Source organism: Apteryx mantelli, chromosome 14 (assembly GCF_036417845.1).
Source record: "Apteryx mantelli isolate bAptMan1 chromosome 14, bAptMan1.hap1, whole genome shotgun sequence".
NCBI classification, from domain to species: Eukaryota; Metazoa; Chordata; class Aves; order Apterygiformes; family Apterygidae; genus Apteryx; species Apteryx mantelli.
In genome coordinates this window covers 11,576,660-11,595,186 of record NC_089991.1, presented here as the reverse complement: position 1 = coordinate 11,595,186, position 18,527 = coordinate 11,576,660, and the positions used below count along the sequence as shown (strand labels likewise).

General features: G+C 41.1%; 1 protein-coding gene across 1 annotated transcript in view; it reads left to right on the top strand.

Annotated features, from left to right (window-relative positions):
• Positions 1–10,069: 10,069 nt before the first annotated feature.
• Positions 10,070–18,527, top strand: part of SGCD (sarcoglycan delta) — a 400,728-nt gene continuing 392,270 nt past the window's right edge. Inside the window, exon 1 of the mRNA XM_013953712.2 lies at positions 10,070–10,092. The gene's annotated coding sequence lies outside the window, so the exon portion shown is untranslated. The remainder of the gene's footprint in view (positions 10,093–18,527) is intronic.

Genomic DNA, 18,527 nt, shown 5'->3' with positions numbered 1-18,527 from the left:
TGCAATTAAGATTATGTCCATGGAACAGATGGGTCAGAGTGATGCATTTGCCTTTATGAGGCACTGAATCAGATTCACTACAATAGATCATTCATATCACAGATTGGTGCTGTGCTATTTCTAATAGCAGTGGTGCAAGGGAGGAATTACTTGCACCAGCTGACAAGTTTCAGATCTTAGTGTGCAAAGTTGCTTCTCTTGCTAAGTGTTTATTTGCATGGAAGGGAAGCAAGTCCATAAGACATTTTTAGTTTCTGTGCTGAAATTGCAATTCTATTTTTAAACAGTGTTTAAAAGATGTTCAATTAGTAAAAAGCCTTTTGGTGGGAGGGTAGAGACAGTACTTTATTCAGAAACAATTTGTACAGTTTGGTTGTGAATCCCTGCGTAGAGACACTACCATTGCTTTTATCCTCACTCTTGGTAGTTGCCTCAAGTGTAAATTCTTAGAAATACACAAACTTTGATCAGGAAACACTTACTGGATTGCTCAGCTGAGGCAAGGGCATCATTACTTAAGTGCTCTGCAGCTACAGACCTGCAGAGTGAGGACTAATGTATGAGACGCTTCCGTGGTATCATCAAGACACAAGCATATGACCCGTTACTTGCTGCTTGTTGAAGAGCCTTCCTGGTAACTGGAAGATGTTTCTTCTACTTAGGCCAGAATTGGCAATTCTGGAGTCTATCTTTTGGATATCTGGGAGCAATGCTTGGTTTTTGTGCATCATCACACCTTTAGGAGTAGAATAGATGATTATCGGATCATTCACGTCAGTTTCACCAATAGACTTGACTAGAAATGATAAGAGAGTAAGTTCACTTAAAAATAGACATCTGCAAGATCAAGACAAAATTATAAAAAGATAAATATCATTAATAACAGATCTTTCTCTCAGCTACATTGCCCAGCAAGCTACCATACCTTTCTCCCTTTCTTAATTTTGCATGATTACACAGATAGCAAAACTGGGGAATGCAGTTTTTAAACTGAGTAACTGTGCTTGTCCCATAGGCAGTGTTCTGGGGTCCCCTCACACAATGGGCCCAGGCTACTGATAATTTGGACAATGTTGACTTTTTAAAAAAAAATTTTTGAGTAGGAAAGTGGCAGAACACCCATCCCTTCAGAATAAAAGCATCACTGTGACTTCTGAGCCCTGGGCAAGGAAACGTTAAGTCGGAAGTAATGTCTGTAAGACATGGCTCTGCTCCTTGTTCAAGTCCCTAACAGAAGAGCCCTGCTCTTTTTGCTGTCTTAATGGTCTTTCCCAACCAACCAGACCAAGCTATAACTCTGTTTCCTATTTCTTACTCTGGGGAAGTCTAGGCATGGCCTGAATCTGAAAGTGCAGTGGGATTTGTTCCTTTTGCATATGAGTTATCTGAATGCAGAATGTTTAACCTGTAGCAGAAGTAATTCAGATTTGAAAACATTAATTGCACCAGGTCAAGGTAACCGTTGTTTTTTGCATGGATCGTTTCAGAATATTTTCTGTATGTGTTTGTAGCAGGCAAATCATGGGATGCAGTTGTTGCTATAGCAATATCCTCCTTTAGCAAATAAGGTAGGGTAACCCCCAGCAGACCAACCAGTATACACCCACCAGTTACCACTGCAATGTGGGAACCTAGCACAGTTTACTTACAATGATGTGATAGATATTGATAAACCCAGAATTCTAGGAGTAAATGAATCCCACTGGATCTATAAATTTCTGAGAATTCTTCTTGGTTTGAGGTTTGAATCATTAGTGAATCTGAAATTTGCTGGCTATCATTGCATTAACTAAATTGACTAATGGATTTCTTAATTGTGTATATGTATGTGCTATGTAATTTAAGTGTGTATGTGCTATGTAATTTAAGTGTATGTGATGTGTTTATTGTATTTTACGTGGAGGTTCAGAGAAACCCAGTGGCTTAGGCAGCCTCTGTGGTAGCTCTGCAAACAGGCTGAACCAGCCAGAGTAGTAGAAACAATACAGCTAAACTTTGCTTTAATTCTAACAGAAAAGATTCAGTAAAATATCCTTGAAATATTTCATCTAGATGAGAAAACTTAATGCATAAGAAAGGCTATAATAATAACTTTTTCCTGGTGTCAGCTTTGTTTATTGGTTCATATAGAGATTGTGACATGCAGTCCTCGGGGAATGAACATTTTGCTTTTAAATAGTCTGCGGACTGAATTCAGTAGATCAGCCGGGGAGGACAGCCTGCATACAACTGTCCGTGTTTCTCCTGCTTTGTTAGAGAGTGAGCCTGGTCCAACTCCTGTTGAAGTCAGTGGAAAGATGGCCTTGGATCCTTTGGAAGGATCTTTTGAATCGGGTCCTGTGAGTGTAATTTAAGGCTCGACTGTTAAGCCTTAAAAGACAAGACCTGCTTCCTGAATCAGTGGAGTGATTCTGAATTTACATTAATATAAGCAGAAGGCAAATTAGTCCCTTCTTCTCAACATTAGCATGAAATGGGGAATTACCATTTCAGTTCTCTTTACCAGTGTTGTTTTTCATTTCCTCTCATCTCTTCTCTTCCTCAAGTTCTTCACAAACTTACAATACATATGAAAAACAGATCCCTTCAGATGGCTCGTATAGGTAGCATCTAATTTATGATGATGATGGGCTAGTGGTTGTAGGAGCAACAGAATGAAAGAGAAAGCAGTGGTAAAATTACTGCCTTTTGTGGGCTGCTTGCACTTGTCTGTAAGTATTTATTATCCTAGATGGCAATCTAACTGATTCTTCTTGATGCACTCCAGCGCTAATAAAGGAATTTTGCAGTATTATTATAGCAATTTTAAATCAATTCACTCAGTGAACACTGTTGCGCTCCAGAAGTCAATTATAGATACAACTTAAAAAAAAATAAGATGCCCAAATCCAGACCTACGTTTTCATCGCTATGTAGATAGCAGAATAAAATTAGCGAGGGAAATGCACATTAGAAAACTGGAGGCGTTGTGAAGGGAGCGGAGTAGCATGAAAGGTGATGTTTCTGCTGCAAGGTTTTCTGCAGGCTTTGGAGCATAACAGACACTCTGCCACCTGCTTTGTTTTCCCTTCCAGTTCCCAAGTGGCCTTCAGGCAGAAACACTGCATCTAATCATGGCTTTGCTTCCTAGAACAGGTCTTGCTAAGGGTCATCATGAAAACATCCAGGAACCAAGTCTGGACCTCTGATGAATTAAAAGATACTGCCTGAGGTAACGATGGGATAACCTTCAAGGCCAACAAAGCCAGAAGCTGATAAATATAAGGCACATTGAATCATGTGAGTTAGATGCCTATTTCTTTAATACCATGTTTCATTCCCTAGGTGCTAGAAGTCCATATAATTTTCAGTTCCTTCTATCACCATGTTCTTCACAACAGCAAGACTTTTTCTTGATATTAAATCTCCTGGGAGTGTTAAAAGAATTTTTACAACAGCTAGGTTTTTATTCTTAAATTCCTTCTCCACCACTTCTACAGAGAAAGGCCTTCATGGATTTCTGGGAGTCAATCCAGGCTTAATGCAGATGAGTCCCTAGAAATGAGGACTGGGGGTAATTTTGAAATGTTCACAGCTCTAGGAGTACAGGAGAATAGCCTCTGTGGAATGGGATCCTGATCACAGGATTAAAAACACTGCCTAAAACAGGGAACGTATAGAGCAAGTGCAGCCAAGAGATCTGCAAAATAAGCAAAACGGTGCCATTTTTTTCTGCTTAGAAAGGCCCTTCTTTTCAGGAAAATCCTACTTTATCTATAAAAATGTGGTTCTGATGCCTATTAATTTTCACATCTCTGGGTGGGGGGAGTTTGAAGTTTTGAGGCAGATACTGCCATGCCAACACTATGATAAACAGCCAAGCAACTGCACTCTATCTTTGGCAAAAGATAAGCTGGAGTAGGGAAAGTGATTAAGAGTTGTGTTAAGAGTTATCTAATCATCTTGGAGAGCAGGTTAGTGTGTTGTCTTTGTAGAACAGTTAAGGTAAAGTTGCAAGTTCAGGCAGGTTTGACCTCAACATATTTGCTGTGCAGTCAGTGTATCTCTCTTGATTATTCCCTGTGAAGGTTTATAGGATAATGAAATGAATACAGAGGAAAAGATAGAACATAAAATATAATTACCTTTTCCTCTAGCCTTTGCCTGCCAGAAGCTATGCTGTCATACTGGGCATGTCCTGGTTCCTGTTGGTCATGTGTACACTGAACCAGGATAGATGAGCTATAGCATAAACATTTTTTACAAGGAGGAGGAGATGAAGCTTGTTCACAGGCTGTTTTGGTCCCTATCAAATAAGATCATCCTGTTTCTGAATCCAGAACATGCTTGTTCTTAGCATGTGACTTTTAAATATCAATTTTGATTTTTTTCACATTTAGAAAATGTACATGAGTAGGCATGGAGGGGCCAGGAAATGAAGCTGAAGAAGTACTCAGTGGTTACCAGTCAGCTCAGATCCATCAGGTTCAGTGCAGAAACTCTGATGCAGCTGAGAATCACTCAGACAACAGTATTAGCTCTGAGGTGAGGGGAGTGAGAAGGCACCTAACGGAAAAGAAGTAACACGGTGTTAAAAGCCATGACAACAATCATAAATGCAGTATTAAAACATTTTATACCACTTCCAAGAACTTTGTTCTACTCTCCTTCCACTTTTAAGCCCCCTATACGTACCATGCTAATAAAAACGTTCCAGTAGCTTTCTTCTGTCTGCACCAAGGTAAAATCATTCAACCAATTTTTGGGCAGAATAAGTAAGTAGAGCTGCTGTCACATTTCACCCACTGAAAATCAGCTCAATTATTTATCGCTGATGAAGTTGCATATAATGGAGAGGAGGGAAGAATTGTTGTGTATAAATGTTGCAATATACACGACTCCCACTTAGAATTGATTTTTCCCTTTTGAGATAAGGTGTCTCACTGAAAGAGTGAGAAAGGTGTCATTTTGAACCTGGCTCTTCTAAGAGGAATTAAACATTAAAAAAGCCAAAAATATGGAGGCTTTATCTCGGGGGGGGGGGCTATTAATACATTTTTGGGGAAAATGTAGTCTTTCTGTACGCCTTACTGACCTCATGAAACAAGCCCTCCTGTAGCTTCCCACGGTAACATTTGCTACTGAGGCCATCCAGTTCTTTTCCTCTGCATTCAGCCCCAGTTTGGATTGTTTGTTGCAAGTGGCAGATTGGAAAGAAGTGGAGGTTACCTCTGACAGATTTGTCAAATTAGATTTATCCTGATCCCTGTACCTTCTCCAGTGGGCCTTATATTTATAGTAAAGTACACACAGCTCATAAGCATTACTTTTCAAAACCACTTTGACAGTAAATAATAAATATAAAATAATACACAATACAATATGCAGTTGACTTATATGCCTCCAGTCAATGCAAGCATTATCCAGAATACATAATTACATTGCAGGCAGCACATCCTTTACCTGGGAATGACATACTCTGATAAAAAATAAATAATAATTACCCCCTCTAAGTATGCACCACTGGGTGCCTTGTCTAAATCTGGCTATGAAGAATGAATGTGAAATTAGCATTCGATTAGAAGTGAAGGAAATGCAGGATATGAATGTAAAGCAAAGAACTATATCAATGTCTAAATATGAATGTGACGTTTGTATGGCTGCGTATATAGTCTCCTCGTGCAGCATCGCTCAGAAGGAAGATCTGCCATAGGGACAGCAGAGTGTGGTTTTCCATAAGGCAGGAGAACTCTGCTTTTAAGGTGGTTTTCTCAAGCAGGAGACCTTTCTTTCTCTTCAGTTCCCATCCTTTCTTTCCCCTGGGATCAGCAGGGATCTGGGAATGCTGCAGATTTTTCTTCCTGTCCTGTTTATCTATTGTCACTGTGTGAGATTCATATCAAGTGGTTTTCTCTGCACTTTTCCACTTCCAGTTTTTCTCTCAGGTTTTCCACAGAGTTCAGACCTGATATATCTGTCTTGCTTCTTCCCACTCCACATCCTGGATGCATGTCTTACTATATCTTCTGAATGTTTTTGCAGTATTTGTCATTATATCTTGCTCTTCCTCCCTGGAATGTAAAGCAGGGTAGGTGGAGTGTCGTTCCTGCCTTACCTGCAGGCAGGCAGCAGCCAAAGAGCATTTGGCCAGGTCATGCAGTCAGTTCATGGCACTTAGGATTGGAAGGCAGCTTTCAACCTTTGTGAGGATCGTATGTTGCTATGGCTTTGCCTCTCTGTCACCACATAGCTTCTTGCCTCTCTCAGGGGCTGCCAATGCGCTCAGGAGCACCCTACGCTGGTACAGCCCCTTTCCCACATTGGCTCAGAAGGCCATTGGTAACATCTGTCTTCATCTTTGCTTTTTACTTCATACTCTGAGTCATTGCTCTGAAAATGAGAGGATGTGTCTACCCGCAGCTATGAGGAGGTTTCTTAGAGGTTTTGATCCTGAGGTGGTCTTCTTACTGGGAAAGTGTAAGGGAACTCTAGAAATAATTTTGAGGATGGGCTTCAGGTGTCAGACTGGGGGAGATTCGGTTTGGGCAGCGGGGATGGCCAAAAGTTGTCTCCTGACTAATGTGAACCCTGGCCACTAGGCAGAATTAAGGTGGGTGAGACTGAAATCTTTTTTCCTATGACCTGTCTCCATCCAAGACTGACTGTACATTTTCTAAGCCAGCGTGCATATTGCTGATTGCATTTAAGCAAGAAGGCAAGGCATGCAGCTCTCCAAGTTAGATGACATTAAAGCTAACTGCACAGTGTTTGGTTCAGGCGTGTCTGATGCCACCCTTGAATTAGGTCAGTTTGGGATCTAAGAAAAATGCTCCTTTCAGAAAAATGAAACAGTCCTTTACTGTCTTCCAAAGCTATCAGGAAAAGTTTGCACTTGTTATAGCCAACTTTGCCATCTACTTGACCTTAAATCCAAGCATTTATGTGCTGCTTCCCAAAATAAGCATCAGTTAAGTTTGGGAGGATGCCTTAAGGGTGTGCAAGCCAAATTGTACCAGTCAGAAAGATGCTGTTTTTAAAATCAGGTTTACGGGTGAATCTTCCCATCGCTCTTAACGTTTAACATATCCCCCTAAGCCTGGATGCTCTTTGAAGCAAGTTACCAGCTTAATTGGGATTCTTTAATAAAATTTAATGCTATTTTTTTAATGAAGAAAGATGAAAAGTTGCCTAGAGGGGAATCTTGAGCACAAGGTATTTAAAGAAATTATTCTTTGAGAATGTTGATCTCTTATCTCATTCTCCACAAATCATTTAATGAAATAACATTAGCATTTCACTTCTAGTTATACTCACTTCTCCCCCCCACACTTTTCTTTATTTATGCTTTTTCTCCTTTTCAAGGAAAAAGGCCACAAGAAGGCTCTTCAACAACAAGCTTGTGCTGTTGAACAACAATTAATATTGTCTCATTCTTTTAAATGGGGAGCATATTTTTTTTCCAGACAATTAGGTAGATAGCTTTCTCTTACATTTATTAATGCTAATCTTAAGTTTAACAGGCTAGGCTTTGCCAGTTACATAATTACTGCAAACTTGGGCATCTGCAGCCAGGCTCCAGATAGAAAGCAGCCCTATTGCTGTTCCCCGTAGGCTATAACCTAAAACAGGAGATGGCTTTCTGCTCAGAATGTAGATATTCAGTGCTCTCCCTTTAGATTAAAGAATTATTTGGGTCCTGCTGTCAGTGCCTATGTGTGTCATTAAAGACTCAGCACCAGAGGCTCATGCGGTGTGAATGGGAAGAAGAGGCATTAATTTTGCACTGCAATTTCATTAAAAACCATGGCTGTCCATAAATGGTGAATGACCAGCCTAATATAGAGTGACTCGTGTATTTTGAACTAGAGGAGAGTGGTTTTGGAGTCCTTTACTTGATGGAGTCGTTGTCTTGTTTCCCTTGTTGCTGCTTCATTTGTTGTTATCTCAGATCCAATTTCTTATTCTTAAATGAAACCCTAGTCCAGTTTTTGTGACATCAGCCTTGGATGGCAATGAGTGATGACAGCAAATCTGTATATTTTACTGCAGGTAGGATCAGGAGGAGGAAGAAAGATGGGATATAGCAACATTGAGGTGAAAGATACTTCTTGGAAGATCAGATATTATATACCCCCCACCCCCCCCAGGAATGACAGGAAAAAGATTGTGTTCTTCTCTAGGAAAAAGCTTTTCCCTCTGCAGGCCAGCCAACCACCCATCACCACCAGCTTTACCATGCAAGGCAAGAATTTCTCTTTTCTGTATCTGTACATATATATTTGTCCTATTCTTTTGACCAAATGATAGTAGTTGTTTAATTTTAGGTGCATCTTATTCACATATTTACTGGTACTTTTTCTCTGTTCAACTTCCTCTTCAGAGAAAAAAAGCCAACTTTTTTGTAATTTCCTTGGAGCCTGGCTCAGTCACATTTTTCTCTATGACTTTTCCCCCTAATTTCAAGGCCCTATTATTTTCTGTAACACTGTAATATGATCTTCATGGTTCTTGTAAGATTCAAGACAGAATGGATTATATTAGAATTTCTTGAGCGATATCCAGAGCTTTGTCTTACATACAAATCATCATATAGATCCAGAGGAAATAGAAAGGAAAGAAATGGGTCATGGTGTTCTGTTCCTTCCCCCCCAGCATACTAGTTTAACTTCTTCAAAATCAGTGGGAATTGTTATCCTTCAACACAGAGGAGAATTAATGAACATCCTGGAATCTGACTGGTGATGCTGAGACTCCTCATCTATCTGCAGTCCCATTGATTTTAAGATCAGATTGCAGGACTGGGTTATAGCTTTGTATTAATGTAATGTTTGTTGACCTTCGCAATGTGTATATATTTACACACATACACATATATACAAAAAACTTAGTATTCATACCCAAGAGAAAGCATGCATCACTGCACCCCAGGAAGCAAGCTAGCGCACTCAAGCGGAGAGGGAAATACCTGTATTCATACAGATTGAAAGCTCTTTAATATCCTTCTGTCAGTTATAAGCTCTCTGTAACTGTGCTTCGTTCAACATGTGACACAATAAGCTGCATTATCAAGCCAAGCCCTTTTACAGTCTGCCAAATCTTAATGCATCAAAAGATCTGAGCACTTCTTGGCAGGACTGGCTTGGTAATCTCTCCAGTCCCATCCCCAAAGAAATGCTGCATGTCCATCCCAGCCCTCCCCAGATGCCTGCTCCAGGAAGGACCCTTCAACTAAGTAGGAAGCCATTCAATTAATTAATTGACAAAACAAGAACAATTTATCAAAGCCACTCTTTTGCTTCCTAATGAGGACTCATAACAACTATGCTGGTTTTTTTCCTTTTAAATTTATCAAGGTTATGATTTAATTGTCATGAACACCCAAAAGAAAAAAAAGTCCCCTGAACTCAAACTGGCAGAAAATTCTGGGGTTTCTATAGCTACTCTGTGGTAATGATTCATACATTTGCAACTGGGATAATAATAGTCTAGTACCTTGATCATATTGCATTTTACATAATTTTACATAATTGTTCATAAGGGCTACAATTATTGAGAATGTGAAGTGTAAAACTACAGGAAGAGGGGGAAAAAAAGCCAACCCAAACTAATATGTTTAGCCTGATTTTCTGTACTAATTCCCACTGGGAAAACACATATTTTAACCTAGCAATGTTTGAGTGTTTTTACACCACAGCACTGCCACAAATGAAACAATATAAAAAATGCAATGATTATCATCTCAAGTGCCAAATTAATGGGCACTTTAAAATGTGTTAGCATGGCCATGGAGGTATTCTGGCTTTCTCAGGTATTTCTAGCAAAGAAACTGTGTTTGCTAGCAGCTGAAAGTACAGATCTTGTTCACCTGCTTGGTCATTAAACTTGTTAATGTTTCTGCTCTCTGCCATATTAAACAGCATTCTGGCTGTCAGTGTCATGAGGAATATTCTGGGTTTGTATTATTTTTACCAATTTCTTATTGCTCTAATTGTTCCCCAGTGCTCCTGAGGGAAAAGCGATGTTCAGCTGAGGGAACGAAGGAAAAAACACTCATTTGAAACATAAAAGCAGGACTGAGAAAGGAAAAGACGGAACAGTCTTTCAGCTTGGAAGGTGCGTGTTTTCATACAAGATTCAGCCCTGTGGCTTTCTTTACCATATGATGGTTTGCACACAAGCGTGCACACACTCCCAGTGATCATGTGCAGCTATCTGTTCCAGCTCCTTTTCAACAGATGAGACATTGTTATTGCTGGCTGGGAGGTGCCCAAAGATTGTAACGATGGAGGCATGCAGGTCAGTAGCAGTACCTAGCTTACTATTTTTGCTTCACCACCAGCAAACTTCTCTCTCAAAGTAGCCTTGCCAAGAAAGCTTGCAGAAGTGGCAAACATCATGAATGAAAATTATCCATGTGCTGATGGTGTGGCAGGAAGCTGAGGATAGGGGGAGATGGACTCCAGTGACAGAGTTAGGAAAGATCTGTCTCCCCCTGCCTTCCCTGTGGTCAGGGTGAGCTGCACAGCCATTTCAGTGCAAAGTTCAGTGTTTGAGCTGAAGCTGTGGCTGACGATGGGCTCACATTAATATGCCAGCCTTTGCAGTGAAGCCATTGAAATGCAAGCACACGTTTGCCTCTAATTGTTCTGGGGAGAGTGGACCACTGGGAGCACTAACTTTTTAAATTGCCTCTGCTAGATTCCTCAGAGCTTGTCTGCCAGAGCCCTCATCACCATTTAAAGTTGTGAAAAGCCCAGCCCTTTAGCCTGGGGTGGAAGTAGGTCCTGGCCATAGCATTCAGCCCATGCCAAGGAAAGAATTTTGCCCAGAAAGGTGCAGTGCTATGAAATGTGTTAAGTGCACACAAACTGAGCTTCATAACAGTTTCCATTTGGAAGGAACAATGTAAGGCAGGAGTAAAAAGGGAAAAGTTAGAAGATGGGCTTCTGGTGCATAGAAACCCCTTCTTTTGCCTTCTTACTAGCCTGTTAGAAAGGTCCTTAAACGTGATCAATCTCTTCTAGTTCAAGAAGACTCCTAGCCTTGTTGTTGGGTGGAACACAAGAGAGTTTTCTGTACCCAGATAAATTTGTTTCTTAGGTGCCAGGAAAACATCATCTTCTCTGCACCTCTTTCTCTGTGAGATCATGAACAGAGTAGACTAGATGCTGTGGGCATTGAGTTACTGTCTTCATGAGAAAATATTTTCACAAGGATTTAGTGGGGCCTGTCATTACATTTCTGTTCTCCATTGGCTCCTGCACTAATGGGAGGAGAGAAAATTAATAGATCCTGACTGTCAGAACAGAAGGGTCAGCGTGGTAATTGAGTCTGCATGTGGGTTTGAGCAAGAACCTCATTTTCAGAGCAATATCTTGACTTTAAAATCCTTCAGGATAGATTAAAACAAAATTTGCTCAGTCCGATATCTTCAGGAGTCCAAGCAATCATCAAAGCAAAGGCATCATGGTGGCAGTTCTCCAAATCATCTGTGTTATCTTGAAGTTAACCAATTTCCTCTTTTCCTATTTTCCCAGCTTTCAAAGGCAAACATTAATGTATATATGCCAGCATAACACTTGGACTTCTCAGGACCTGCCATTCTGGCAGATCAGAAATAGATTTCCATGCCCCTCTTATGTCAGTCTTCGATCTCTGGAGACTGACCTGAACAAGTTTAAATTAGCTTGTTCAGGCAGTGTGTAAAAATCAAAACAGTCAGCTTGTGTGTAATGGTCAGTGTGGTCAGTGCTGTCTCCTGCAGCACTTGGTGTTGTCCCTCAGCCAGGCTGAATTTGCAAACTGCTCTTGTTAGTTAGGGGTAAGATCTGCAGGTCTTTTCTCAGAAGCTGTGGTGGGCTGGGATGGACATAGGAGGGTGAAGCTCAGAGGAGATCTGGAGCTTCCAGCAGAAGAGACCAGCAGGGGGATCTGCATTCAGCCTTCCTCTGTGTTTTCCTCTGAGAGTTATTCTTCACCTCTCTCATCCACATGATTGCTGACACACGGTGTTTTCCATTCGAGTGATAGCTGCATTTATCTGCACAAAAGTCCTTCATGCTCTATCAGATGGTAGTTAAGGAAAGAGCAAAACTTCCTCATCCCTGTCTAATGTGGGACACTCTTTGTATGTCCTCTTTGCATACATTGACTATAAGTAGGATCAAGAAACACAAGTTATTCCTGAGCACACTGGCACTTCTCTGTGATAAAAGAGGGCTGCAAACAGTGATTCTAGGTCAGGCTGAAGACAATGTGACAGTATTCTATGCATGTAGCAAAAGCATATGATTCTTCCCTCTGTGAGATTAAGGAATTGTTTTATTCAGTGCAAGCTATCAGAATGACAGGAAGCAACTAGAGTGAGTAAAGCATCTGGTTCCCAATTTATGAAATGCTACATTTAATGTAATAATTTGATTGTGTGATCTGCAGCACTTGTTGGCTATCCCTGTGCCCTGAGATTTTATCCTGCACATGAAAACACATCAAGGAGTGAACACTCACCTTTCCCCTCCTCCTACCCTCAACCTCTTGGATATCCTGCAGGACTAGATATAGGGTAGATTAGCATGAACTGCTTGATGGGACTGTAAATTTTCCTATTAGCTGCATGCGTAGCTGGCAATACTATATTGTACTTTTAGTTACACGTAAAGTTCTTCTGAAGCAAAAAGACAAAGGCAATATTTTTTGTTGTCATTCTCAGTTATTTCAAAATTGCTACCCACAGCAGAGCATCATCAGTCATTAGAGTCACATATAGGAGCATTATATTCACTTTGCGGTCTCCCAGCTCCATCGCCAAGGACATCACAGTCACAATGAGACATAATCAGTGTGCTGTTGCCAATTTTGAGACATTGTAATTTAGCAAAAATTTCCTGTGTTCAGAGTCCTCTGAAGTTGGAGTAGCTGCACTGAATTTCTCTGCATTGCTTTTATCAAGTTCCGTGTGAATGGCATGGAGGGAGAAATAAGGCATGAGGACCCTCTTTAGTATGCCACCGTTATGCCTATGAATTGCAGAGCACGTGTGCTGCATAATATAAGGCCTGACTGATACAACAAGGGACAGCAGGAGAGAGCTGAGGAAAAGCCTCAACCTTGAATGACCTTGCTGTTGTGAATTTATAACTCATTGGGTTCCCTTTGCTTTAACAGTTATGCTAAAAAGATACTACACAAAACACTGTTTTTGCATGGAAGTTTCAGAAACAAGCTTCAAATGACATGAATGTGAGACAGTTGATCTGGTCTCTCAGGTTTTTCTGGGTGGAATTTAGCAGGTCTGATCTTTATTCCTGACACTGGTGACAGATCGTTGGGTGACATCAGGCAAATCGCATCCCTCTTATGTATCACCTTTCCTGTGCTCCATTTCCCTTGTATTTACCAAGTGCTCAAAGAGCTAAGGAGGGTTTTAAATTCTCTGTTAAGAGCTAGGTGGTATTTGACCACTAAAAACATGCTGGAATTTCACTAATATTGTATCTTTTGCCAATATTTTGTAACATGCAACCCTAAAGAACTGCATTTTGCTCTGAAAAATTCTACTGATACGGGGGATCAAAAAATTCCCTATCCTGGCTACAAGGAAATTAAAAATGTAAATTATTACAATCTGGAAATGGAGCCATTCCCAGAATCTTGCCTTTCTGTTCAGCAGAGAGATGATTGCCCACTTTGACAAAAGCATTGCTTACAGTGGTCCCCTTCCAACCAGCCTGGGTCATTATCATTTTTGATTATCAGTACTTTGACTTTATTTGCCCTCTGTGAAATGCATTTGACCATGCATTTAATGTATGCAACTTACTTTGGGGTCCTTTGAATACTTGATCATGAAGGGATATAAACATAAACGCAGACAGATTTATTGCTGTCTAATTTAATAAAAACATCAACAAATAAATGCACGTTTGGCAGGGGAATAAATATCATATAGGAACGAAGCAGACAGTGGAGTAGGTTGTAAGAAATTAACATGAAGCATTTTGGTTTGACAGTGACTATGAAACAAAATTGTACTTTGGAGACTTTGGGAATGATTTAACAGAGGTGTGCTTCCAGGGCACGCAGAATCTGCTTGCACAAGCCAGATGTGGGGAAATGGGTTCAGGATGAGACCACGCCACTACAGATGGAAATGGTTTGTGATCTGTCACTTGCATTTGTAAACTGACAGTTAACGTAACTGGAGTGAGATGCTGCCTTGACTGGTTTTTGGGAGCAGGCCTGCCAGTGTGTGTATGCACGTTGCTTAGCAGCAGCATGCCAGCCCCCCCCAGCCAGCTTGCTCCTGCTCTGAATTGCTTGGACTTGTTTGGCCCCCATGACTCTAGCTTCATGGTCTTTCATGTATTTATCCTTCAAGGGAGAGGCAGGGAAGAGAAAGAATCAGTATTTTACACCTAGGCTGGCTGGGCCTTAGCTTAGTGAGCGATTTGCCTAGGGTAAAATAGGAAGAAAAAGCTGAATCGATTCTCCTGGTACCCCACATGCTAACACCTCTTGCATTTTAAAAATTTTGTCCTCCACTGTTCCTTCCTTGTGTCTGCTCGTGCTCCCTTCCTTCCTGTGCTCTCATGACTGTTTCAGAAATATGCAACACATGTCCCGCACCTTTCAGGCCCTGTAGGTGAGTGGATTGACCTGGTGAGCTTTGAGCTAAGCCTTATCTGAATGGAGCCTAAGGTGTTTCAGCTGTGGGGCCTACTTCCACATCAGTCAGGCTTTAAGAGGGACGCACAAGGAGAATTTGAGGACCCCCATGGATTTCAGAAAGCAGATCCATAGCACAGCAGCTGTCTGTGATGCTAATGGACTCTTTTAGTGCTCTCCATTGATTTCAGTGAAAGCAAGAGTGTTACGCTACTGTTCCTAAATAAAGCACAAGGCATTTTTTTACTGTAGCAGTGAAATAGCTGTTCAGGTCTCTCGCAATATTTGTTTTCAGCATTTTTTGTGATATTCCCTCTTTCCTTCATCTTTTGGGCTTCAGTGTCTCGCAAGGTTCCTGGGCAATTACTGTGGCTATGGTTGCCCCAAGCATTGTTCTCTCCTCTTTATTGCAGAAATGCACTCAAATCCTGGAAGAGGTTTTGTGTTAATGGCACAGTCGATCTACGGTGCTTATTCCACCTCAAGCATTGCGTAGAGGTTTTTAAAACATACTTGTTCATCTTAATACCCCTGCTGAGTTTCTGAAATGCTCATTATATCCTATGTATTTCTTAACATTTCAGCACAAATCCAATACAATACTTTCACCGAGGGCGCAGAATCATCACTCACCGTATCGGAGACCTTGACTCAATGTGTGTACACAGAAATTAAAGCTGACCAGTTTCCATTGGGAAATGTGATGGCTAATGGGAAAGAGCACGTGGAAGCAGAGTTTACCTTACCAGAGGGGAATAAAAGCTTAAAGATTTTTATAAACACAAGTTGGAGGGTGACTGGAAACTTTTGGTCCTAAAATTCTGGAAGAATTGATGTGTGAAATTGCAAATCTGATTGTAAGGGTTTTTAATAAATCTATCAGCTCAAGGGTGCCACTGCGTGACTGCAGGATAGCAAATATAGTATCTATGTTTAAGAAAGTGTGAGAAATGGGGAACCAGCATTTAAAGGCCCTGTAGTCTGACCTGAGCTCTGCAGGATCAGATTTACCACAGATTTATGAGGGCTTCAGCACCCCCCCCCCCCCCCCCCACCATAGCCTGTTAGGAGTGGAGAGTGCTTCTCTGTTACATGATGTAGCCCCATGGCTGCACATTCCTCCTCTTCACCATCCCTGTTTGGATCAGGGCTGGTCACATATAAAGCTTTAGAACAAATTTTGAAGGAAGAATAATTTAGAAGATAAGGGCATGAATGGAGAATGGAGCAAAACACAACAGGGGTTCGTGAAAAGTAGATTGCGCCAGACAAGTGTGATAAATATTACTAATAGCAAGCCTTCTAAATAAAGAAAGGCTTCATAGCTAATCATTCTGGGCTTCAGTAAAGTGCCTTATGTTGTGCAGAGAGGTTTATTACAAGAACTATAAATTTGATAAGGAACAGGTTAGCACGGAAATGATACATCAGGCTGAGCTTTGTAACCACTTTTGTCAGTATTTTCATTAATGATCTTGGTCCAAAATCATTGTGCCTACCGTTGTGATGGACTTGTGAAAAAGACAAACGGATTCTTAGGCTATGTTGGGAAAAGTATCTGGGATACAGATAGGGAGCTGCTAATGCCCTTGCATGATACCTCTTTTGTGGAATATCGATGCTCAAAAAATGTGAATTAAAATGGGGACACATGCAGACAAGGGATATTATGAAGATAGGGAAAACAGAGAGTCTGATTTACAAGAGAAGGCTAAAAGAGCACGACTTGTTTATTATAGCAAAATGAAGGCTTAGCAGGGATATGGTTACTGTCTGTAGAAACATCAGGGAGGAAGGAGGACTATTTACACTGGAGATGAGTGTTATCATAAGAACAAATGACCATGAATAAGCTCACATTAGAAATGAAGAGAGGTTTTGTAGTCATTAGGACAGGGAGGCTGTGGAGCAGCTTTTTGGTAAGAACGGCAATGAACACAAAACGCCAGCTACTTTAAAGCCATAGCTCAGCAAGTTTATGAAGAGATTATATGATGCAGGGGATGTGATAGCAGGGACTGGACTCAGTGATCCCAGGGATGACTTCCAGTCTATGTAAAGACTCTGTAACTCCATTGCAAAGTCCTCATTAAACTTCCCCTGTATTTCTTTTTCCTTATCTTCCTTTAAAAAGGATTATCCTGTAACACACAGGGCGGTGCCATCTGCCACAGTCTCTGGCACAGAAGGGAGGAATTGCTGTTTCATGTTAGTTAGCTGTATTGAGGAGGGAGGGGGAAGGATTTGGGGATACTTCCATCTGGCATTGGGGCTGATTGAAGGTGAGAGCTGATCTCTTCAGTGAAATTCAGTGATAAATGATAAATAAGGCAGATATAAGTTGTGAAGCGCCTTGAAAATACAGACCAAGCAGCTTAGGTTTGATGTGGTAGTTGAAGGAAAGTGAGGGGAGGGATCTGTAGAAGGGAGAGGCATAGTCTGAAGTGAAGCTAAGAAAATCATCTTTGCAGTGGCATTCTCTGAGGATACAAGTAGGACAAAATGGCAGTTTTTTTGTGTTAGAGAAAAGAAAATTGGAGCAGATCTGTGGCATGAAATGATGAGAGCCTTGGTGAGACATATAGCTGTGTGGGGAGAAGAATGACTCTGTTTTAGTGGAGGGAATTGGTGAGATGATACATTGATGTAGTAAGAGTATACAGGGAAAGAGGGCAGATCAAAGATGATGCCCAGGTTACAAACCTGGAAGAAACTGAAACATTTCTCCAAGGCATTGGTCTGCTTCCAGCACTGATTGTGCTGCTTCTGTTCAAATGGGCCAGATTAGAAAAAACAAACAAACAAACCAGCTTTTAATCTATTTAAAGTATATCTAGTGCAGCCTCAGCCCTCTCCATCCTGGAAGGGAAGGTCCCTGGCAGTCTGTGCTGTCTCCTGGGAATCTGCTGCCAGACCCTGTCCTCCTTCACTGGGAAGGGAGAACTGGGTCCTCAATATGCTGAGATCAGGCTGTTTCATGAGGATTAAAAAAAGATGGAAAGGTAAGGGTAAAATCTGAGTCTATTTGCCTTTTGATTTTGCTCTGTAGGAAGTCACATTTTCAGGCTTTTCTCTCCAGCGAGGAGGCTCAGAGACATCTTTCAGTGAAAGCTGAGAATCCCAAATAATTACTTAAAAAGCAGTTCTCAAATGGATGTTTGCAAGTGCCGCCGCCTAGATCAATGGCAGTCACAGGTCTGATGATGGAAAGAACAAGTAACACATTTTCACACTGCCTCATGGTGATGCTGGAGCTGCAGCTTTAGAAATCCAATCAGGTGTCACAAAGTTTGTATTTGAGTTGTGACAGTGGTGACAAATCTGCTGGGCAGCTTTATTTGAACTCTGGTTTTCTCACTGCTCTGCATTGTCTCCTCGCTCCTGAGCAGTCTGTCCAAGTGCACCTTTCCTATGCTAATGCACTGTCTGCATCGAGTCACCTCCCTCTTCTGTCCTTTCTCAGAAGTACGGAGCCAGAGTAGCTAGTGATATGGTTCTGAACTGTCGAAATCCTGATTTCAGTATTCACAAGTCTCTGATGCAAACTCCTCTTGTCTGCCCTGGTTGGGCCTATAAGATTTGGGTTTTATAAAGTAGTTGATATGAAAATGCTTATTGATGGTGACCCACATCCTCTTGTCTTTCTAGTGTTTTTGCCTTTTATTTTAGAGAGAGTTTGTCTACATACTGCTGATTGAAAATTAAGGCTATGGTAAAGTGGATGATTCAAATGGCACTGAAAAGCTTTGTGCGGATAGGCTCAGTCAGGCCTTCAATAATTTAACTTAAACCACTTGAAGCTATTTTGATTCTGGGTAAGTCCACAGAGGATTTTTGGATTAATTTTCCCAAGTATCTCCACCTAGGCAAGACCTAACATAATC